Consider the following 24,098-nt stretch of genomic DNA (forward strand, 5'->3'; position numbering starts at 1 on the left):
AGCAAAATTAGTACATTGGTTGCAATATCTGCAAAATTCGTTGTACCTTCAGAGCCAGTGAAGTCAAGCCAGGAATAATTATCATCCCAATGTGGCTGAAAATTTCTGTCTCTTAGTTGTATTATATTCACACCTTTTGCTGCCACCGAGTCTGGCATGTGATCTTTTGGGGAAATATTTACCTTGAACTCGGTTGCAGCCTTATTTTATTCTTCCTCTATGATATGAATTTACCTTCTCATAATCTTCCTTATGACCCACATTGCAAATTAATGTAGTGAACTTATTTTATCCAGATATAAAAAAAGATCTCATTTGACAACTAGTTATGCTAATGTGGATATAATATATTGTCAATTAAATGTAAACACAGATCGCTCATTTATTAGCGTGATTGTTTTGCTTCATATGCAGCATTACACATTGAAGTTGACCTGATGTATAATGAATAAAAAATTATGAAAAAGAAAGACTGATTACTGTCTTTTTAACTTAGGGGTCTAAGGTGACTGAGTGTTCTAAGCAGACATGACAACTTTTATACTTTTATGGTGAAGAAAGTGGGACTGTTGGTCATTTAAAGTTTGAGTCTGGGTTTGTAAATTGGGATTAGCTGACATTTGCCCCCCCCCCAACTATTATATTCCCTTAATGACATCATTTTTTAAAGTTTTATCTTTTTCAGAAAACATTAGCCGTGTGTGTGTGTGTGTGTGTGTGTGTGTGTGTGTGTGTGTAATCGTCTCTCGCTGAAAATAAGGTGGCGAGTTTTGGCATAGACCCTGCCATTTTATGTTTAGTTATATGAGTTGAATTTTCGTGACGCTTTTAAACATCGTTTTTCCTTTCAAGAAATATTCCAAAGTCGGAATTGCATACTACACATAATGCATATTGGTCTCCCTTGTTGCTTTTCGGTATATGCCTACACTGAAATGTCCATGCAGAATTAAATTCATATATATTTTTTCTTTCCATCTGTTTGGTAGAGCCGTGAACGGGTACTTCGGTACCTGTTTACGGGGGGGACCGGAGTGGCCGAGTGGTCCAAAGCGCTCACTGTTACGGATCACTGCCATCTCACCTCTGCGTGGGTTCGAGTCTCGGATTCGGCCAATATGGGTATGTGAGAAAGCTTGCCAGTAGCTTCTCGTGGGTCGGTGGTTCTTTCCGGAGTTTTCCTGGTTTCTTCCATCACCATTTATACTGGCTGCCATGTATAGCCTATCTTGTGCTGAGAAATGGCGTTAAACCATCAACAACAACAACAACATGTTTACGGTATATAAGTTTTCTAACAGTACACGTTGCCACATAAGGTCTTGGCTTGTAAAGGCAGCACTCGCTTTGTTTTGAAGCTGACAATCCTTTTGATAGAGCTGCCAGTATAGTTGATGTACTTTTTCTGTGGCAATCAGAGTTCTTCCTCTTCAAGTAAATGTTTTACTTTAATCTCTTAGCTATTTCCCATGCGACATCCATTTGACTGAACCGTGAGTGATACTGGATTAACGGCAAGTAACATAGGGTAGTTATTTAATCTTGCCGCACGATTGACACGTGTTCAGTTGCAGCTTTTAATATATTTCACAAACTGTATAATCAAAGTGTTACCTATAGAGCCCAAGCTCAGTCACTACATAAGCACCTGCATATTGCAGTGAGGCCGAGGAAAAGGAGTCAGACGATGACTGGACCTCGACGATTTAGTAGACGATGATAGATGATTTCAGAACTTTATCAGAAAATTAGGTTGAATTCTTGGGTATTGTATCGGATTACAAACCTTCTGGAAGATGTATTTGGCACAGTCCAGACGGACAAAACCACAACCAGATTGACTCCATCTTGATGATGAAGCTTTTCTGATCTAGCATCAACATTGCCAGAACACGTAGCTTCCCAGGCGCTAAAAATATAGGAAGCTACCATGACTATCGAACGTCGTCTTACCTAGACAGGTAAGAATCGTTTCAGGTTTGAACTTGAAAAACTTAAAGATCCATGCGTGGTAGGAGGACCTGGGGCATCACTAGGTGGCAAATAAGCACCACTCACAATTTTGGTTGCTGCAAAAATAAATCTAGACTCCTTGATCACCGCCTTCAATACGGCAGTAACAGGTAGTTCAGCGAGATCCTAGGCAAACATCGTAGCATAAAGAAGCACTGGGTTACAGCAGCTGTCCTGGACCTCTGTGATGTGAGGAGGAAGCGAGGAGACTGTGAAGGGGTTGAAAATACAATGAGAGCTGGTTACAGGATCAATGTAAGGAGATCGAGAAAAGCTTGAACCAGAATATCAATAGAAAGGCATACCTGTTTTTGAAAGACATGACAACAGAGAAACCGGCTAGATTTACCGTGATCCAGGACAAGACTGGCAAGAGTCCCACAGAGGTTCAAGAGATTCTTTACAGATGGACGTAATACTGTTCTGAGTTTTACAGCCAAGAGACGTCTGAAGACAAAGCTGTACTAAACTTCCCACTGATCACAGCAGATGTTGACCAGCCGATACTCAGAAATGGAGGCTATAATAAAGGCACTAAATAATGGGAAGTCACCTGGGCGTAGATAATATGCCACCAGCAGAACTTCTTCAAGCAAGAGCAACCTCTGTGATAAATGTCTTCGCAACAAAATCTTGCAATCAGGAGAACTACACGCCCCATGGACCCAGTCTCTGATCACCACTCCATAAGAATGGTAATTTGCAGCTGTGCTAGAACAGAACGATCAGCTTCATCAGTCACCTAAGCATGGTTATACTTAAGATCATTCTTAACAGACTGAAACCCTATGCGTAGCACATCATTGTCGAAGAACATTCTGGCTTAAGAGCAGGATGTATCACTATAGAACAGATCTTCAACCTTAGAATCCTCTGTGAAAGGTAACTGCAGCAACAACATGACCTCTATAATGTCTTTATTGACTTTAGGAAGGCTTTTGACAAGATATTGCATGCAGCATTGTGGACTACCATAAGGATATACAATATAAACGCGAAACTGTACCATATAAAAACCGTATGACAAGGCGACTAGCGCAGTTCTCGTCAATGACAATATGGAAGACTGGTTCATTATTATAGTCGGAGTCAAACAAAGGTGACTCGTCTCACCTGCTCTCTTCAACATCTACCTGGAAAAGATCCCGTCCAATAACCTTGGAGGACGATAATGGCAGTGTCAGTGTTAGATATCAATGGCTTAGCAGGGATAAACGTAAATTGGAAACCTTAATGAACCAGCTCAACCAAGTATCAGTAAGGTATGAGATGCAGATCAGCACTGGAAAGACCTAGCTAATGACAAACAACCCGAGTGGCATCCATAAGGAAATAAAAGTGCATGGGCAGAAGCAATGAACAGCGACAAGCTTCAAGTATCTTGGTGCTATTGCTTTTGATGGTTCCAAACGTGAGGTTCTTTCCAGGATTACGAAGACAACGGTAGCACTGGGTAAGCTGAAGCCTAGTTGAAAGGACATCAACATCATGCTTGTGTCCATGATCATGCTGTACATATTCAAGTATGCATGTGAGACATGGACCCTGACAGCGGAAGTAGAGAAAAGAATCCATGCCTTAGAGATGAGATATTACCGAAGGATCCTGAACGTCTCATACTTAGATCACATTTCTGATGAGGTGCGAATTATAATCCAAAGTACAGTTGGATCATATGAAGATAAGCTCACCTGACACTACTGTAAAGAAACGCAAACTACAATGGTATGGTAACGTTTCACGCTCATCTGCCTTGTCAAAGACAGATCTATATAGTACACACTGAGAGAGAAAACGAGACAGAAAAAGAAATTGGAAGACAACATCATAGAGTGGATAGGCATGGACTTCGCCAAGTCCCAAAGAGCATTGGAGAACAGGGCAAAATGGAAAGAGATTGTAGCAAAGTCATCAGTGGCACCAGTACGACCAGTCAGGTTATGGAAGAAATGAAAATTAAAAAAAAGGCATCATATAGTGACATTTATAGAATACTTTGAACTTAAATTATATGGACTTAATTTTCTTTATTTTGTAAGAGCGTGGAATTGACATATTACGTGATATTATGAAATCAGATCATTCTGAACTTTTTTCATACCGTTGTTTGACTTCTAATTGAATTCATGGATTTATCATGTAAATGGATTTAAAATGACAAATATTGTGGGTTTTAGTGGATTTGATTAGAACAAATTGTAAGTTAATTTATTTGTGACATATTCCACTCAGTAATGCACTTCCGCCTGATGGAGTCCTGTAGAAAGACGTTGTGACATAAATGGTGAAAATAAAGAATAACTGGCCTGTTTAGATTGATGTTGTCCGAGAGTTATGCGTTGGTACGTTACTGTCTTTTGAATGGATATATGTAGCGTTTTCAGTCTTCTTGCGATTCTGAAGCGATAAACGTGGCAAAAGTCGAATCGAGCGGATGCTTGGTGTCACACTTGCACTCCTTGTGCTAATTTATAGTACCGATAAGGTGATTTCGTGTTGTAAGAGATTTCTTCGTACTGTATTGATAAAACGTCAGACTCCTGTGGTTAAACCAGCAACACGAATAATGTCAGTCCCACTTGCTCGTGTTATGTGTTACCTGGGTCCTCGACCTTCCCTTAAATGTGGTATCGTAGTCCATCCACTCTGCGCCATAGTCGCTAAATAAGCGACTCTGCAATATGGCTATTTTCTGTCTAATTCTCCGATCAACCGAGGTCACGTCTGTATGTTGAGAGCAACAATTTAGTTCCAAATGTGACCCCATTACCTTGTTAATTTTCATGACTTTCCTGAAGTCAGTCGTCTAATACATCTTTTGGAAGTAATCTTAAACTAAGCACAATTCTTTCAACAAAAGTGTGTTAATGTGTTTTTGCAAAGCGTAAAATTGCCGATGTTTATTGACACACTTCCGTTGATAAATTTCAGTTTTAGAGATAGGTGGTTTTGCAAAGCTCTTCAGTTTCGGAGATTAGGCTTGCTTGTAGTTCGCAATCCCATAATCCTTAAATAGAAGTGATCCGCTTTAAAAAAAAATTAAAAAAAGTGGGAACTTGTGAAGTTTGATCGGAATCAAGTCATGTACTCAGCTTTGCCAACCAGCCTGTCATGCAATGAAAATTGGAGTTAAACGAACAAAGACATGTCTTTTGATCAATTTATAACGGAAACAAACACTTATGTTGCTCAAGAGCCCGTAAGTAATTTCATTGCATTGAAATGGTGAATTGAAATCGAAGGGTGATCCGCTTGTGACTATTCGGGTTGACCAAACACAAGATAAAAAGTATTTTAAAACTGCTAATTATTAATACAGGAGTTTGTTTAAAGTTTGCTTGACTAATAATTTCGTAACTTCGCCCACTATGCACCCAAGAAAGTAATAGAACTCTTCAAATGCGACAGTTATCAGTGATCACAGGATATGAATGAAATACATGGAGTGAGGTTTTCAGTATAACGGGATAGCATGAATGGTCAGATGATAGTAGATAAAGTAATCAAAATTAGCTCATGCTGTATTATCATCTCTTATCGCCCGAAGACATTTGCGACTCTTTATGTGCGTTTATTCGCAATAATTAATTTTATTATTATTAGTTTCGTCCAGTGCCTCCCTCGCAAGAAGCAGGAACAGCGCCTACACTATGCTATATTTGCATGTTTTCTGTGGGTTCTGTTTTTGCTAGGTGTATGTTACACTTCTTGCATTTTGGGTGGGTGGGATATTAACCTTTTCACTAGGTGATACAGCTAGAAGGTAATACTTTTAGCTGTTGGGGTCTTTACAATTTATTTATTGTGGTGGGGTGAGGAAACGGCATTTACTTTTCGTTTTTTTTTTCTCTCTCTCTCCTGTTCTCTCTCATCTCGTGTTATATTTCTTCTTTTTTTCTTCCTTTTCTCATCTTTCTTGATGTTTTTTCTTCCTTCTTCTTTTCATTATCTTCAGTATATGGTTGCCTTGGTGGTTTCCCGTCTTCTGCTTCTTCCTTGCTTTTCTTCGTTAACAATGCTCTTCGCGCTCGGTGTTTGTTCTTTTTCTACGTAGTTTTTCCCTGCTTTCTGTGTTACTCCCCGCCTGATTGCTCATTTGAAAAACACTTGTTGAATATTTATTTATTTTTATTGTATGATTTTTCATAGTGCAATTTTTATTGTTATAACTTAATTTTTATAATTTTCATTAAAGTCAGAATTTATAGTACTTGAACGCTACAGTACTTCACATTGCATGAATAATATTAGTGACTGTTCCTATATTCTGTGCTAGGTAAGCAACGTTCGAGTTCAGGAAAATTGCTTATGTTAGCAAATTCCTCCGCACCTTAGGTAAGTTGAAAACATATACTCATGAATTACAAGCCAGTATGCGTCAGCTTCTAATGGGCAAACCATTTCTGACAAAAGAATGCGTTATGCAGTGATCTTGTAAGCTTTCGTAATTCAAAAGCAAATGGTTGAGACTCAGTGCCTTAGCCTTTTATGGAGCATACCGCCAAACTGTTACCTATACAGCGCCCAAGAGCTTAGTAAAATGTTGCAACGCCATACAACTTCAGGATTTTGACTTTTTCTTGCAGATTAGGAAAATTTATCTTATTAGAGTTTAAAAACAGTCTTAGTGCATCAGTGCATTTAATTGTTGTTGGAAGACATGGCTGGAAAGTATTCCATATGAAAAGAAGAATTTAAAACAATTATAACATTAAGTATTATGTTTATGGGTTTTTTGAACTTTACTATGAATTTATATGTGTTGTAATAGTAGTCTTGGACTACTTTTAAAACGACTTGCTGCCAACTTCATGTTCTATGATAATGAAGTTAGAAATTAAATACCTACAAAACATGATGTTTAGGTATTTAAGGTCCAGCATTTCCGTATTAGCTAACAATATTGAATTCTTACTTTGTTTTAAGTATATTTTGACTAATCTTAGGCTCATTTGATATTCAGCTATTTACGTCATTGTTCAAAACGACAAATTTCAGAATCGTATAAAGTTGGTAAGTTTTGTATAAGTATAATAATTGTATGTGTATTTCTGTATCTGGAATGTGTAATTTCAAGTGTAATTTTTTGGCATTGGGTGTTCTTTGATTTTTAATTTTAAAAAGTTCCTACGTCACGGAGCTATAGAACCCTGTACCTTTTCCCACACCAGTGATGTAAAAATCAAACAAACCACTATCACCAGGAGTGACACCTCCGTAAAAGGAGACCAGAATAATACCTACCTGTCTGTCTGTCTGTCTCTCTGTCTGAGAATGCACGTGAATAAATGAGAAATGGACAGGAAAAATCATAATAACTGGTGGAAAAAGTAGGTCATAATTCCTTGGCGAAACAATGTTTTCATATTATTCTTATGTATATTGTATTATCTTTTGTGTAGGATACCGCTCCGGTGGCCTAGTGGTTAGAGCGTCAGCCTCGGAAGTGGGAGGTCGTGGGTTCGATCCCCGGCCGAGTCATACCAAAGACTTACAAAAATGGTACTAACAGCTGCCTCGCTTGTAACTCAGCATTAAGAGGTTAGTGTTAGGACTGGTTGGCCTGGTGTCAGGATAATGTGACTGGTTGGGACATCATGCTACGTGTCTGCGGCATGATGCCCCAGTGCTAGACATCACTGTAAACTGCTACACTGCAGACATCGTAGCGATATGACTGAAAAATTGTTAAAAGCTACGTTAAAAATCCTAATCACACACACACACACACTCTCTCTTTTGCGTAGGTTTCTGCCATTGGTTGGCTTGTCCCAGAACTACTGCCATTTTGTGTTGAGTTCTTTCCGGATGGTGCTATTTATTTATATGACGTTGTAGGCGATGTTTTTGAACACGACTTTGTTGATTTTCGCCTCTGCGTGCTTTATTTTTCTTCCGGGATTAGGAAGTGGGACGGGATCCATACGAACTTGAATTTTAGCTTTTGTCCAACTTTATTTATGCTGGGAAAAAAAAACAACCCCACTTATCCGAGAATAAAGCCTTGGGAAATTACACTTGTCCAGATTCGAAAATTAATGGTTTGGGATGTCGGGCTACGAGATTTTGATCATCAGTGTTTTATAACGATACACAAAACTAAATTATGGAGAGAATGTAATATGGTGTAGGCAATGTAGTTCACTCAGAGATTTCCCCAAATGTTTGCTTTTAAAAATTAGCTGGAGAATGGCCCACATCTAGGTCGGCTCCGCATGACTCCAGTCAACTCCCCACACCAGACAAGAACTGTCATTAATGATTAACAGGTGCCAGCATCAGAGGATCCAATACAACTTGGTATTATTAAACCGTGTCAGTTAGAACTACTGGCATACATTAAACATAATACAAGAGCAGCACTTATGCAATGTCCAACTTGTCAAAATGTGGAAACTGATACGTGAGGCTCAGAAAAATATATTTTTAGGGTCGCGGCCAGATTGGTTGGGAACAGCCGAGGCAGGCGAAGGATATGTGCGACGGAAAGCAGTGGGAAATTGCTGCATATACGTGTTTACAGGACATAATTGTAACTATCTCAGCGTAAGAAAAATCCACTCTCTGAAACGTTCCAGTTGTTTTGCGCTCAATTCGTTCTTTTTTATATGCAGATAAGAGGAATAATAGTTCCGTTTTTTATATATGAAAAATAGTTATAAGATAAGAATTTTTATTTCAGACTACAAAGTCCATACCTCTAAATTAAAATATAATTATAAAGTAAAAACATTGTAAACATAAAAGAACATATATATCATACATACAAGTATACATATCCATCTACAACAATTAATTGTGCCATGCATTATTAAGCGTGACATTAAATGGCACATTTAAAGAGTAATTTGTTCCATCTACTAATAATATGAGAATTTAAATGAATGTCATAGTTCCAAAGAGATTTCAATATACAGTTTTTACTATTATATATTCTTGTCATCATTGAGAAAACATGCTTTCTCATTACTTCATCAAAACTGAATACATTTTAATTTACAAACATGTTGGAGGCACTGTTCCACCTAGGAAGACCTAATAGAAAACGAAGACTATTATTATAACCAATAACTAGTTTTCTTTTCATACATTCACTAAAGTTTGTCCACAGAGGAGCACAGTACATAGTGCAGCAATAAGATTTGAAGAATTTAATTTTGATATTCAATGAACAATTCTTAAATTTACGTAGAAGCATGTTTGTTTGAGTACACAAAAATCGGTAATGTCTCATCATATCTTCATTATCTGACCGATTGGATTTCAAAATATTACCCAAATACGTATAACTGTTGACATATGTAAGAGCATTGCCGTTAAGATGTACCGGGGGAGGAGATGGTAATTTGAAAGAAGTTGACTGAAAGACCATGCATACTGATTTTTTTGTATTATATATAAGATCCAGTTATTTTTTTCGTCAAAGAACCCCCATCCACCCCAACTGCACTCCGAACATTAAGCGGTTGGTTCGTTAGCATCGTCAAATATCACCACACAAAACACACTCGCATAATCACTACCATACAAACTTTAAATCTAAAAATATGCCAGTTTTATTTATTTAAAATCCAACAGACAGTATAATATAGTCTTCAGGGACTGACCATTTAATTCATCGGGTGGGGGTCCTGGGATTTTCTTTCAAGCCGGGATATTTTCTTTTCTTTTAAAAAAAAGATGAAATAATGGATATAATATTTTATTCTAATTGACGAATGGTGTTTATTTTACTCCATTTTTAAGTTAATGCAGTATTTTTTCACCACAGATTTGTACATAGTACATGTTTGCTAGTCTGCCCTTCCTTGCATTTACACCCTAATCTGATTAAAATCAGAGAATATCGGAGCTATGATTGTAATTGGATTGATTTACACCCAAGTGTGAAAATTTGCACCTCGCCCGTGTTTCTTTTTGTTTGTTTTGTATTATTATCGCGGGTTGTTTCCTTTCATTGTGTTCGTTTATTTTGTGGGTTTAACGCTCTTTTGTAGTACGTGTTAGGTTATATATGGCGGTCAGTGTATCTGGTTGAGGAAGAAACCGAAAAACCTCGCGAAGAACCATCGATCCACGGGATCTACTTGCAAGATATCTTCCATACCTTAGTTTTCCTCCTATGGCGTCAACACAAGTAGCTAGTGTCCGATCAGAAGAGAGTAGACACTTGCTTGCTATATGTCATAGACGGGAAACTAGTGTCATTGCTATTTTAAAGCGTCTCCTGTCACAAGACGTGAAAAAAAAATAGTACTTACATAATTAATAGTTGATAACTGACCTCATGGCTCTAATCATAACTTGTAACCGCTTAAGACTGAGTGAGAATAAAAAAATTTCAAGAACAAACCGAATGTAATCAGGCCTATATTTTATTTCATGCAGTTGTTTTTTTTAAAAATTATATTCATTTGTTTGCCGTATTCTCAGTAGCATTATGGTCGAAGGTTTCGGATGACCTGGGCAGGAAATTCATTTTTTCATTAGTTTTCACTGTATTCTGCTCATTTAGTGCGTGGGACAGCAACGAATCACTTGCTGTGTAGATGGTGTAACTGTTCATGACATTAAAAAAAAAATCACAAAGTTATAAATTATTGGAATAAAAAATATCCCATCTTTTGATGTAAAACTGTTAATGAAACAAAATTATAAAGAGACCAATATCGATTATATTCAGATCACCGCAGGTTTTAAGACAATACGGAGTCGCTCTTGATAATACCAATCACACGAGTTATGGGGGGGGGGGCGTCTGAAAAAGCTCATTTTAGCTCAGGCGATTGAGTGGGTTGAATTTCATGACGCACCAGGATGAAATTGGTTGTACGACTGAAAATGTTGATTTCAGTCGCATTGTCATGTTTACCCCGACCCAGAGTAGCCCAGTTTGAAACATGTATAATCAAGGTAATTCTGACGGGTCATTGTTTGATGTCGAACATTGCCGAAGGCTAGCACTAATCCGTTACGTAAGACTGTTGTGGCTAGAATCGAAAAACCGGACATCGGAGTTGCGAGGCGCCCGATAGCCAGTTATCACCTAGGTGTCGAAATGTTTCCAAGATCAAAAGAAATTGCCTGAAGAAGTGGGAGTGTCCTAACTTCTTTCCCCTGCAAACAGACAGACAGGTTGAACTGGCCGCTAAGACGATTGGACAGGGGCACAGCGACACCCAATCAGAATCGAGATGGGGGGAGACCTTGATTTGGGTAGAATGATATCCCTGCGTTTTCCGGCAAAAGTTAGTTCGCTGAGAGAAATTACCCAGAGAAGAGGTTAGCGTAACTCCGAATAGCCATTCGTTATTGGCGGGAAAATCTTAGAGCGGGAAATTCTAAGTACAGAAAGCTTCAAAAAGTCAGTAGATATTTGTTCGGTCTTTGTGGAATGCGACTGCATTTTAATTGTAGGTCGTATGTATACTTTATTAGTACTAGAATCGTAGTACGAAGAATTACTTTGTTTTGTTAATATGTTTGCATATTTTGAAGAAATGAGTTGATATTTGTAAAGAATTATATAGCTTGCCAGCCGTCGTAAGAGTTAATATTGTAATTTACTATGTGGGTATTTTATAGTAGACTAACACATATGTTCATATGATTATAGATTTTGCCATTGTTGAATATTTGTAATGTACAGACATGCGTCTGATTTTGTCAGATTGTAGTACGATGAGATTAAATATATATGTGTATATACTGACGTGACGCAATGTATTGATGTCTGTATAACAATTCGCTGATACTGTGTTATTACGCCATTGTTTACCCTGCAAGAAGTGTGTGGGAATTTCGATGTGTATGCATGCGTGGCCGAAACAGTGACAGCTATCTGATGGTTAATTGTCGTTATAGTGTGAGGTGAGGTTCGATAAAACATTTGCTAACGCATTGTGGTTTTTCACGGGAAGCTTTGAGGGACAGACCAGTTTCAGTTTGGTCCCGTAGTCTCAGATAGAGAGACGGAGGAAAAGAGAAGAAAGGAGAGAACTCAGGACAAGTTGAAGTCTAGGAGCGAATTGGAGGAGGAGATAATAGAGAGGGAAAGGAGAAGTCAGGAGAAGTTGAAGTCTGGGAGCGAAGTTGGAGGAGGAGATAGTAGAGAGGGAAACAGAGACAAAGGGGGAGTTTGAGGAACGGAAAGAAGGAAGAATCAGCGGGAAGAAATAGATGAGTAGATGCAAGGACAGGGGGAAAATCGAACTCACACTGTAAATCACGGGATGAATTAGGCTGTCACTTGGTCGAGGGAAAGACGAGTGATTGGAAGTTATCTTTTTTAAATTATCACATTTATTAAATTGTTATTGATTGAATTTCATCTTCGTGTTCTCTATAATTTAACCGTCGGCATTGCTGACTGGGGGTTCAGAGCTGTAAATCGACATCATCACTAATTTAACTTTCTAACCTAACGAGCCAGGGTGGAACTTTCAATTTAATTTAATTAAATTATATTGGGAGAACCCCACCCCACTACGACGGAACGCCACAGTGGGCGCTTCGTCCGGGATTTGAATTAGACATAAATATTATTTTACGACCTAAAAGTTTAGTTGTTAAGAAGTATTAGTGGACAGTGTGAGATATTTTCCATCGGATGTATTTTGAATTTTTATGATTTTCTCATCTTGTGTTTGTTATATTTGATATTTGCATGTTTGGTAGATCTTTAATTACTTGCAGTAATTGTGAAGCAAATATCGAGCAAATATCTTACCTGAACGAAATTAGTTGTTGTCGACAGGTAAGTATTTGGCTGGGAACTTGTAATATCTGTCCATTGTTAGTAAGGTCGAGACAAGGTATCACTTCCTATTAGTATAACAATATGGCTACAGAAAGGCAAATGATCAAGGAGTACCGTGCCATGGGTTTGGTAGATCTCGGATACGAGGGTGATCGATTGGCAGCATTTATTAAAGAAAGAATCAAGGAATGGAAGGCAGAAAAAGCAGCGGAGAAGGAGCTGGCCAAGATAGCAGCGGACCGAGAGCTGGAGTTGGCCAAGATATCCGCGGACAGAGAAACCCAGAAAGAGCTAGAGCTGGCCAGGATAGCCGCCGAAAGAGAAACACAGAAAGAGCTTGAGCTGGCCAGACTTGCTCACGCTCTCGAAATGGAGAAGGTCAGGTTAGCGGCTAGGGACAATGATAGGGACGACGCCAGCACAAGTTCTGGAGGGACCGGACGACCTTTCATCGACCACCGAATGGTCCAGATAAGTATGCCGCGGTTCAGCGATAAGGAGGAATCTATCGACGATTTTCTTGTTCAGTTTGAGAAACTCGCTCACGCTCATAAAATTCCTGAACAACATTGGGCGATTAATGTCTCAGCTTTTTTGCAAGGTGCAGCTCGTGAAGTCTACCACGGCTTAGCTGCAGACGATGCTGACGACTATAATGCGCTCAAAAAGCCCTTCTCTGCCATTATCGGCTGACCGCCGAAACATATCGTAAACTTTTTCGGGACTTGGCGAAAAAGGCAACGGAGACCCACTCTCAATTCCACACCCGTGTTCGAGGGTTATTTGAGAAGTGGATGAAGATGGCCGAAGTCGAACGATCGTACGACGGGCTACGCGAGGTTATACTCAAGGAACATGTCCTGAGTACTTACCGTCGCGAGTTGACAGTCTTTCTAGCAGAGAGAGAGCACCGGACGCTCGAAGAGATCGCTAGCATGGCGGAGCGATACGGGCAGGCACACTCGAAAAGTGGAGGTTCCGGGGGTGCGGACCGACCCCGACCCACTGAGTCGCGCCGTGTGGTTGAGGTAGAGCCGGCTGTCCGTAACCGTCAGGGCGACGGGAGGGTCGGAGGGGGATCTACAGGTAGGGATGCCAACCATAGACCTGGACAGGCCTCACCCACGAAAGCGGGACTTGCAGGTCGGCGAGGGCCGCCGACGTGTTACAACTGCAAGCGCCCGGGGCATATTGCCAAGGACTGTCCCAAGGGCAGGCAGACCCAGGTGAATGCCGTCGCTAGGAAGGAGCGCGAGCCGGAGGCAAGCTGTAACCCAGTCAACCTCGCGTCTGCTACTGTCAACGGAGAAGGTGCCACCATCTTGTATGACACTGGGTGTAGCGTCCCAGCCCTTGTCGACAAGAAGTACGTTAAGCCCGAGGATTACACAGGGGAGGTAATCGAAGTTCAGTACGCGAACAGCGCGCGTGACTCATTGCCAGTGGCTGTCATTGACCTCGATTCACCGTACGTGAAGGGGAAAATTGAAGCTGCATGCTTGGATGGTTTGTCGCATGACGTCATACTGGGATGTCGTTATGTGTTGCCACAACCGAACCCCGAAACCTGCACACCGATGCCGGTGAGTGCTGTGGAAACCAGGTCCAAGAGTCGACAGACGGAAGCGAAGCCGATGGAAGTTACATCGACACCGGTGAGTAACGTTCTTCCGGCCGAGCTGAGAAAGCTGCAACAGGAAGACGCAACTCTGGCGCATTTGGACAAATACGCTGCGGCAGGAACGGAGAAAGAGACTCCGAATGGCGCGGTGAAGTTTGAGTACAAGAAGGGGATCTTGTATCGCCACGCCAGGAATGATAACGAACACTTTAAGCAAGTCGTCGTACCAAAAGAGAAGCGAGGGGAAGTGTTGAAACTCGCGCACGAGAGTCTCATGGGTGGACACATGGGAATTGCCAAGACGCGTGACCGTCCTGTCAAAGGATTCTACTGGCCAGGGGTCCAGGGAGACGTCAGACGGTTCTGTCTCTCCTGTGACAAGTGTCAGAGAATGGCACCGAAAACGGATCATCGACCCGTCCCCTTGGGGAGTACACCCCTTATCGATGAACCGTTTAGACGCGTCGCGATGGACTTGATCGGACCGATAAAACCCGCGTCGTCGCACGGAAATCGGTATATCTTAACGGTCGTAGATTACGCTACACGCTATCCGGAGGCCGTTGCGCTGCGTAATATTGATTCGGAAACCGTCGCGAAAGCGCTGTTTGGGATTTGGTCAAGAGTTGGAGTGCCCGACGAGATCCTGACCGACCAAGGGACACAATTCATGAGTCGCGTGATGGCAGAGGTAAACCGACTGATGTCAATTAAGCACCTCACGACTACACCGTATCACCCTCAATGTAACGGACTGGTCGAACGGTTTAACGGGACCCTAAAGAACACGCTCAAGAAGCTGTGCGAAGGCCGCCCCAACGATTGGGATCGGTGTATTCCTGCCATGCTTTTCGCCTACCGGGAAGTACCTCAAGCGAGTTTAGGGTTCTCTCCCTTTGAACTCCTGTACGGGAGGACCGTACGCGGCCCAATCGCCATACTGAGACAACTGTGGACGGACGATCACGCTGTGGAGGAGGTACGCACCACCTACCAATACGTTGCGGACTTGCGCAACAAACTCGAGGAAGTTTGTTCCCTCGCACAGGAGAACCTCAAGCGAGCGAAGGCGCGTCAGGCGAAGAATTACAACAAGAGCGCAAAACCACGCCAGTTTGAAGTAGGGGACAAGGTGTTGTTACTGCTGCCCAAAGAACACAACAAGTTGCAAGTTTCCTGGAGGGGTCCATACGTTGTCACCGAGAAGTTCGGAGGTCAAACATATCGATACGGCTACCAACGAAGGAGAAATTGTACCATGCCAATCTCCTTAAGAGATACCGGGAAAGACAGACCGCCAGCGATTTTGTTATCGCCACGATAGTCACCGAGGACGCCGAAGGCGATACGAAAGGTGCCAACACTGTTCCGAGCTGTCCGTTAACGAGGGCTGAGACACCCTCGGACGTGGAGTGCGACCCCATGTTGACTGCGGTACAGCGGGAAGAGATTGATACGTTGCTGGCCGGGTATTCCGATGTGCTTACGGAAATACCCGGGAGAACGTCGCTTGTCGAGTTCGGGTTAAAGCTGGTGGATAACCGGCCAGTCCAGCGGAAACCCTACCCCTTGCCCCACGCAAAACGACAAGTCGTAAGGGAGGAGATCGAGCAGATGATTGCTCTGGGAGTGATCGAACCCGCCGACTCTCCGTACAGCTCTCCGGTAGTCCTGGTGCAGAAGAAGGACGGCACCCATCGGTTTTGTGTCGACTACCGGAAGCTAAATCAGGTGACAGAATTTCAAGTCGAAATGCTACCTGACCCGGAACATATTTTCGCTTCTGTCTCGAAAGCGAAATATTTTTCCAAGCTGGATTTGTCCAAGGGCTATTGGCAAATTCCGGTAAGGGAGGAGGATAGGGCAAAGCTCGCTTTTGCTACTCCCGACGGGACCTACCAATGGTTGGCCATGCCGTTCGGGTTACAGAACGCGCTCAGCGTCTTTACTAGGATGATGCGGAAGTTGTTGGAACCCTTGCGCGATAGGGGTGTCCACAACTTCATGGATGACCTCTTGTTAGCCACAGCGACGTGGGGTGAACACCTCACTCAGCTGACGTTTTGGAGCGGCTGAGTCAGGCGGGATTGACAGGTCGCCCTTCCAAATGTCACCTAGGGTTCCGGACATTGGACTATTTGGGACATACCCTGAGCCAAGGTACGCTGTCCCCAGAGAAGTCGAAGGTGGAGCAGGTGAGAAACGCCGCACGGCCCACCACGAAGACTGAGGTGAGGTCATTTCTGGGATTGGCCGGGTATTACCGGAGGTATGTGGCCAATTTCAGCGCGATTGCAGGACCGTTGTCTGACCTAACCAAGAAACGTGCCCCGACTAAGGTTATTTGGACAGATGCGTGTGAGCATGCTTTCCAAACGCTGAAGGATAGACTGACATCCGACGCAGTTGTGCGTCTACCGGATCTGGCAAAAGACTTCGTTCTTCGCACCGATGCATGTGACACGGGACTGGGAGCAGTACTACTACAGGAATACGATGAGACGCTTTTTCCTGTCGCGTACGGCAGTCGGAAGTTGTCAGCTGCCGAGAAGAACTACTCCGTATCGGAGAGAGAATGCCTCGGAATCGTGTTCGGTATATCACGGTTCGAGCGGTACTTATACGGGCGGAAGTTCATCTTGGAGACCGACCACCAACCACTCGCGTATCTCGCGCAGGCGAAATTGTCGAATGGACGATTGATGCGATGGTCGCTGTTCTTACAGCAATACCAGATGCAGATCAGATACGTGAAAGGAACTGAGAACGTAGGCGCCGATTTCATGAGCAGGAGCACTGAAATGGTATAGATCGTTATGTGTGTGTGTGTATATATATATATATATATATATATATATATATATATATATATATATATATATATATATATATATATATATATAGTCATGTTCATACTCAGTGTGTACTGTCGCGATGATGTTCTTTATTTCGTGTATTAATGCCATTGCATTTGAAGTAATTTTGAGGGAATAAAGTCCCGATTTTATTCTCAAGCGTGGGGGGATGTCATGTTTACCCCGACCCAGAGTAGCCCAGTTTGAAACATGTATAATCAAGGTAATTCTGACGGGTCATTGTTTGATGTCGAACATTGCCGAAGGCTAGCACTAATCCGTTACGTAAGACTGTTGTGGCTAGAATCGAAAAACCGGACATCGGAGTTGCGAGGCGCCCGATAGCCAGTTATCACCTAGGTGTCGAAATGTTTCCAAGATCAAAAGAAATTGCCTGAAGAAGTGGGAGTGTCCTAACTTCTTTCCCCTGCAAACAGACAGACAGGTTGAACTGGCCGCTAGGACGATTGGACAGGGGCACAGCGCCACCCAATCAGAATCGAGATGGGGGGAGACCTTGATTTGGGTAGAATGATATCCCTGCGTTTTCCGGCAAAAGTTAGTTCGCTGAGAGAAATTACCCAGAGAAGAGGTTAGCGTAACTCCGAATAGCCATTCGTTATTGGCGGGAAAATCTTAGAGCGGGAAATTCTAAGTACAGAAAGCTTCAAAAGGTCAGTAGATATTTGTTCGGTCTTTGTGGAATGCGACTGCATTTTAATTGTAGGTCGTATGTATACTTTATTAGTACTAGAATCGTAGTACGAAGAATTACTTTGTTTTGTTAATATGTTTGCATATTTTGAAGAAATGAGTTGATATTTGTAAAGAATTATATAGCTTGCCAGCCGTCGTAAGAGTTAATATTGTAATTTACTATGTGGGTATTTTATAGTAGACTAACACATATGTTCATATGATTATAGATTTTGCCATTGTTGAATATTTGTAATGTACAGACATGCATCTGATTTTGTCAGATTGTAGTACGATGAGATTAAATATATATGTGTATATACTGACGTGACGCAATGTATTGATGTCTGTATAACAATTCGCTGATACTGTGTTATTACGCCATTGTTTACCCTGCAAGAAGTGTGTGGGAATTTCGATGTGTATGCATGCGTGGCCGAAACAGTGACAGCTATCTGATGGTTAATTGTCATTATAGTGTGAGGTTCGGTTCGATAAAACATTTGTTAACGCCTTGTGGTTTTTCACAGGAAGCTTTGAGGGACAGACCAGTTTCAGTTTGGTCCCGTAGTCTCAGATAGAGAGACGGAGGAAAAGAGAAGAAAGGAGAGAACTCAGGACAAGTTGAAGTCTAGGAGCGAATTGGAGGAGGAGATGATAGAGAGGGAAAGAAGAAGTCAGGAGAAGTTGAAGTCTGGGAGCGAAGTTGGAGGAGGAGATAGTAGAGAGGAAACAGAGACAAAGAAGGAGTTAGAGGAACGGAAAGAAGGAAGAATCAGCGGGAAGAAATAGATGAGTAGATGCAAGGACAGGGAGAAAATCGAACTCACACTGTAAATCACGGGATGAATTAGGCTGTCACTTGGTCGAGGGAAAGACGAGTGATTGGAAGTTATCGTTTTTAAATTATCACATTTATTAAATTGTTATTGATTGAATTTCATCTTCGTGTTCTCTATAATTTAACCGTCGGCATTGCTGACTGGGGGTTCAGAGCTGTAAATCTACATCATCACTAATTTAACTTTCTAACCTAACGAGCCAGGGTGGAACTTTCAATTTAATTTAATTAAATTATATTGGGAGAACCCCACCCCAATACGACAGAACGCCACACGCATCTCATTTTCAACCTGAATTGGAAGTGTAACTTCCTTTATTCTCACTCTTTGGGTTGGAGTCCAGGAATTGCCTGCTAAACACAGTAAATAATCTGATATGGATACATGCATAGTAAAACCAGTGTCAGCCCATAACAGAATTGTAATAAGAGATATGAGACGAAAGTAATAAAAAAGACAAACACGATTAATGACGGTTCTATGTGTATGTGTGTGCGTGCGCTTTGGATTTTTAACGTACCTTTAACAATTTTTTAGTCATATCGCTATGGTGTCTGCAGTGTGGAAGTTTAAAGTGATCTCTAGCACTGTCGCATCATGCCGCAGACATGTAGCATTATGTCCTAACCAGTCAAATTATCCTGACACCAGGCCAACCAGTCCAGGCATTCTGGGACACAGGCGTCTGTGATTGCTGTCTACATGCAGGAGTTATTTAGCGCGGAAATTGTTGAGCTTGAAAGCTTGCAAACATTATTGCACTACTCCAGATCGGAAGATTTGAGAAAGGAAGTGATACAGTGAGCGTGAGCAGTTTTACGTTTTAGGAAAATGCATATAAACACACACACACACACGCATAAATTTACTTAAATTACAGTCGAGACTTATTATATTGACATTAGCTAGTCATCATAGCATACACAGTAAAGGAACCAAATGCATGGAACTATTTTCTTGGATCCTTAAGATATACGTGTCCGCCAAGCGAAGTGACGGTGTATGAATCTTAAATTACATTTGTGTCGCCAAGATGCAGTGTAAAGGGACCAATCAATTTGAACTATTTTTCTTAACGCTGAGCAGTCGTACTTGTCCGCCAAGCTGGTCAGCGTTGGGGAAATATGTAACATTCGCAATCTGATTAAAATCACGTAGGCCAGTGGATTTCTTGTTTTTATCAGATTGTTCAACGTTGTATAGGAAAACACCAGATAGCAGTAGCACATATGTAGCCGCGATGATGCCGAGTTTACCACTACATATATTGCACATTTTAAAGCATGACCGAAATATTCGCGAATGATAATCAAGTGTGCAATGTACAAACCTAAACATTCTACTTTGTCATCAGATTTTCTCCAAACCTAAACTTAGTCTTCGTCGCTAAAGTTACTCGTGACATCTAACTCTTAGCTGTCCTATTACGCTTCTCTTTAAATCGTAAGGGACGGACCATTTGATTTTCGGATACCGACATTGCCAGTCCCTACGCAAAGCACGGTTCCGCAAAAGAAATTCTCATCGGGCATCTCCAGAATCATAAACACTTAAATCTTCCGTTGACAGTGTTTTGAGCAACACGAATACATATTATCCACAGGTGCTCAACGCGAGCTTGATGTTGAAATAAAAATTATCTGAAGGAAAAAAAATCAGTAACAAAAAGTCACAACGGGTCATGGGGCAATCTAAGGTATTTTTGTCACTGTATGATTTTTTCCCCTTCAGATTATTTTTTTTTTCATCATCAAGCTCGCGTCGAGCACCTGTGATATTATATACGATGGCGATGAACAAGACGAGAATGTATGCAATCTGTTACTGATTTTTTTCTATCTTCCTTTTATTATTTTCTTTCTTTTGACCAGAGTTTGTTTACCCTTTTGTGAATCTTCGAACGTAATATTCAAGTTATTTCAGATTTCTTCCTTTCACTCACTTAATTCTATATGAAAAGAATATAGGTGTTGAAATTCTTTGGGGAAAATGTTTTATGAAATTGTATGGCAAAGTATGTTCTATTTGCAACTCTTTAAAACCACACTCTGCCCATGTCCGCGTGTGTTCGAGTCTTGGCTTGGCTGGTTCTTTCTGGGTTGTCCCAGATTCGTTCTCCGCCAAATATACTGGCCGCCATGTGAAGTCCCTATTAGGTGCTTGAAAAATCACGTCAAACCCACAAGACCGCACCCCAAACAACAGCTGACAGTATGTGTACCATACTAAAATAGGAAACCAACCACGAACAGGGTGGTATCGAGGGTGAGGGGGCTTCCAGCCCCCAAGTACACACACAAACGTAGTCAGTGGTCGCTTGAAATTTGACGGTCGCTTGTTTTCCTCTTGCGCACGTTTATTTGGTATTATGCACGCTGTGTGTAAATAGATTGACTTTTGCTTTGGTGCACTTTCCAGGAAAGTCATGGTCCTTTTGAAAACCCCGCCCCCAAACACTTGACCCGGCCCTGACCATAAAATAATACAAATTACCACACAAAAAATACATTTTAAAAATAGAAAACGAAAAAAATGTATGCAAAGGGGTGAAATAGTCAAATTTACCGTTTTGATACACACATCAGTGCTAAAGGTGGACTTAATTCAAAGCAGTATTTACTGTATTGAGTTATTTTTTTTTATATTCCGTGTCCATGAATAATGATTAGTTGTTTGCCTCTTACGTGTATTCATTTGTATTGTAGAGTGTGTCATATTATAAGTTGTGTATTATGATATATATCGATACGTGGAAGCTATAGCTGGATCGTTTCACCCCTAATTTTGCACATACTTCTTTTCCAGGGTTGCCCTTTAAATAGTACGTGCATGCATAAAGCACTCAATTTGATGCAGATGGTGTCAAGCTCTTTTTTAAATCGTAGCTGGAACACAGTAGCATATACTGTTAACAGATTGTCCTTTCACGTAAACAGCATTTGTTAAATGAACTGAATCACGCTGTACATGACAATGAAGTTTTGTTTTCTTCTTCAAGCTTGGAATCAAATGTCGAGGTTTATATATGATTACTTCGACTCTTTTCAGAGAACACTTTAATCCAGATTAATTTATTTAGATCCCGCGTTACACTCCTTGTGTATATCCTCCCTATTTAACCATGTGGCTGCTGACACAGTTAACTGACATGTACAGCTGAGCTTTTGTTAACACGAACTTGAGCCCATTTGGTTCATGCTGCATTTATGACCTCTTGTTCAATGATAAGATAGGCAACTGTGATAATTGAAAATACAAAGCAATCTACACGTTTTGACAGTTAATGTTGTTAGAGGTAATGCACAGGCTGCCTCACTGTATTATGGTTTAATATGCTACATGAACCAGAATTACATCGAGTACAGCTACCGCAATAGACTTGGCTGCATAACACCATCTCTGTTGCTTACAGTAGCAACATCATTAGTGTTGATTGGTTATCTATGTTCGTTTAAGCAGCCGTGTTTTGCAGTTTTATTTGGGAAACCAGTAAAAGCGTGGAGTATCTTGCCGTGTGTAATATACATGTCCGTGTTTGAGGACGATGGATATAATTTTTACGTGCATAACGTGTTAGAATTTGAGTTAAAGGCCTAACATTGTGAGTTAGGGACGTTTCCAGAAAATTTCATAGATCAAGCGGGCATGAGTATAAATGTGAGAATTGGTAACCAAATAATTAATTTCCGTTTTACGATCAGTCAGATTCATTCGTTTACAAGGGTGTTCAGATACAATTTAAGAGGAATTTATATATATATATATATAAAATTCATTCGAATTGCAAAGTGCACATTGACGGATTTGACTAACATTAATTTGGGATTATAGTGAACTCCTTCAAGGATATTGGTACACCAGGACATTAACGACCTGGAATTTATTCGGAATATGCTATAGATACTTTTGGACTTGTGATAGGACATATAGGATTATTTGGGATTTAATTCTCATTACAGTAAGTATTTCTGGAATTTTAATTTTGTAACTAAGTCTAAGAGAAACAAAAGACTTGTTGATTTTACTAAACTTACTGGTTTTGTTTGTTTCAGTTACATGGTTTATAACCTAGAGACATAACATAAATTGTGGACTAATCCAGGATCTGAATTTCTTTGAAACATTTCAGAGATATTACAAATTGTCTTTAAAATTTAAATTGACTGCTTTAAAAATTTTCCATTGTTCCTGGTAAAGGTTTTATTTTCACACATTTGAGAAATCTTTAGTGAAACCAGCAAGCATTCACAGTGTCATCTAATGTGATGAATATTGTTTCATTGTTTTGTGTGGAAGAAAATTATTTGATCACATGAGAAATATTCATATTTAAAATAGATTATTTCTTAATGATGATTTAAAAACAAGAGGATTCTATGTAATAAAGAGATTCTAATTGGTCCATTTCAGCGGCAGTTTAGTTGTCTCAGATGAGAAAGACTTTTAGGTGTTGGCTGCAATAAAATGTAGTAAAATAACTTTGAAAAAATTAAACAGAACCAGTCCAACAACAGTCCTACTCATTTTGTATTTTTAATTTAAATGATAACCCATTTTAAGTTTGCATTATAAATCCCTGTTCCTTAGAATTCTGCACTAGTTAAAAAATTAAAAAGTGACCCCCATGTAAAGAATTCAGTGAATAATAAACATTAAAACTCCTGGTCTAAGAATTGGATAATGGCTGTAATAAATCATTGAGGTCAAAGCCCTCAAACTATTCATTATCAGAAAGCATTACCAGCAGCACTGCATACTTGTTTCATGTTATTAGGTGGTGCACCTTGCCATGAACTGCATTAAAGGTCCCATCACTGTGAAGCTAGAATGGTCATGTCCTTTCTCTTCTTAGACTCTTCATAGGCTTCATAAATCCAGTTTGTCATTTGCTGCTTTGAAGGGGAAGTGGCTATAGTTATGTTGTCTCCTAACCATCTTCAAATTTGGATGGCTGATCCTTCATATAAGCTTAACATTTACAATGTGGTAATCCCATGAATAGTTTGTTACAGAAATCCATTTTTGCAGATTTGAGTACTTGCTATTTACTTGGCACGAATTTTAGTTGCTTAATACCACAAAAAAAATTCATGTAAATTTATCATTAGATAAGCACAGGAGTGCTTGGTAACCTTTAACAGTGATGGGGGTGGGGGTGGGTATTAAATGGGGAAATTTGCTGAGGTCTCATGTGGTTGCCATGCAAACCAAAGAAGAAAAGTTCTAATGGAAGAGGACACGGAGCCTTTGATACTTGTAGTATCGGAGGTGGAACTTGAGACTTTGATTAAAAATACAAGGAGTTTCTGGAT

The 24,098-nt window shown here is 40.7% G+C and overlaps 1 protein-coding gene across 4 annotated transcripts in view; it reads left to right on the top strand.

The window, feature by feature from the left end:
* LOC149772643 (uncharacterized) overlaps nucleotides 1-24,098 on the top strand; it is a 94,928-nt gene that overhangs the window by 11,343 nt on the left and 59,487 nt on the right. The window contains exon 1 of one of the 4 annotated variants that reach the window (XM_089947537.1): nucleotides 22,106-22,744. The exons of the other annotated variants lie outside the window; for them this stretch is intronic. The gene's annotated coding sequence lies outside the window, so the exon portion shown is untranslated. Of the gene's footprint in view, nucleotides 1-22,105; nucleotides 22,745-24,098 lie in introns of those variants that run through there. 4 annotated transcript variants of the gene reach the window in all.

Source organism: Sinohyriopsis cumingii, unplaced genomic scaffold (assembly GCF_028554795.1).
Source record: "Sinohyriopsis cumingii isolate HCF-2022 unplaced genomic scaffold, ASM2855479v2 utg001324l, whole genome shotgun sequence".
NCBI classification, from domain to species: Eukaryota; Metazoa; Mollusca; class Bivalvia; order Unionida; family Unionidae; genus Sinohyriopsis; species Sinohyriopsis cumingii.